General features: G+C 19.3%; 1 annotated feature.

Moving 5' to 3' along the window:
• The first annotated feature begins 572 nt into the window (after positions 1-572).
• Positions 573-792: a repeat region.
• Positions 793-1,591: the final 799 nt, after the last annotated feature.

Here is a 1,591-nt window from a genome sequence, read left to right on the forward strand (position 1 = left end):
ATTTCAATATAATTTCTTATTAATATTTAAACTATTTCATTATAATATCATCTTATTTTTTATATTAATTCATTAAAATCATATTTTTCATTCATAACTCAATATTATATCATTAAACACTCTACAAATGAATTATTTTTCTCATTTCCAATTGTTATAACATATTTTTATTAACATTACTTCAATACTATTGTTTTTATCTTATTTTATTATTCTGGTTTTCTTTATCTTTTATTCTATTCTATTTAGTTTTATTTGTTTTAAAGAATTGAAGATTTAAATTCAGAAGCATTATACACAATGTTAAAATAACTCAAATAATTGAATCATCAATTATTATTTGGTTATGATGTTGTTTTGATGAAACAATACTAATTCAATACTGATGGTTATTATTTATTAATATTTGTTATAATGATTGTTCGTGAAGTATTTATTATGAAAGAGTATTATTTATTTATCAATATTCATGTATATTTATTAATAATAATTTTGAATTGAATGTACTGGTATTATTAAGACAAAGTGATAAATGAATGATGATAATCAATGAAATGAAACATAATCAAACTGTTATTAGATATATTCAACATAAAATAATAAAATAAAGAATGGTGAGTTTTAATAATCATTAAATTCAAAACTAAATAACAACTTAAATGAAGAATATTTATATTAATGATGGTTGAAAAGCATCAGTTCACAAGAAATAAATCATGACGAATAAAGTGAAACATTCACTTCTCAATATGATGAAAATATAACTATTAAATAAATAATAATTTATTTATTATCTGTTCAAGGATATGTTGTAGAAAGAGTTTGAATTATTTATTATGTTCATTATTCATTGACAATCTCATTGTCTTTAATTTTCTGTTTTTTGTTTTGTTGATAGTTAGTTTCTGTCACTTTCAATGAAATAGCAAAGAATATCATTGTTTTTTTCATTATAAATAATGTTATTATGAAGAGACATTAACATACTACATTATTTGATTATTATTTTCATATTTATTTTTATATAATTCATATTAAATGTTCACAGAATCATTATTGATATTTTAACTGATGTTTTTGTATAACTGTGTGATATAATTAGTACTATGAACTTATCATAATATGAATATTTCATTTGCTAATGAATAAATAAAGTTAAATTATCTCAATATTCATTAACAATAACATATATTTTATCTTATACACATTGTCTCATTAGCAGTGATTAAATAAACAAATACATCTTAATACTTTAATGATTTAATTAAATACTTTAATATAATGATGTATATTTTCATCATTAACAATTTCTTTGTTTATTTATTGAATTTAGTTGATAATTCATTATTAACACTACAACAACGTTTTGAATATCTTTTACTGAAGACATTTGACTATTTTCTTTTTAATTTGTTGTTTAACATCTTTTGAATATCAAATCATTCTTATTTTCGTTCAATTCACTATTTTTCTACATCAAATCGTTGTATTGTTATGTTCTAATGAGTATCCATTCAATTCAATGAATGTAAGATGTTATTAATATTGTGTATTTTCTTCATTTGACTATTCTTGTTTATTTGAGTACTAC

Source organism: Entamoeba histolytica, genomic scaffold, assembly GCF_000208925.1.
Source record: "Entamoeba histolytica HM-1:IMSS scf_1104750517875 genomic scaffold, whole genome shotgun sequence".
NCBI classification, from domain to species: Eukaryota; Evosea; order Mastigamoebida; family Endamoebidae; genus Entamoeba; species Entamoeba histolytica.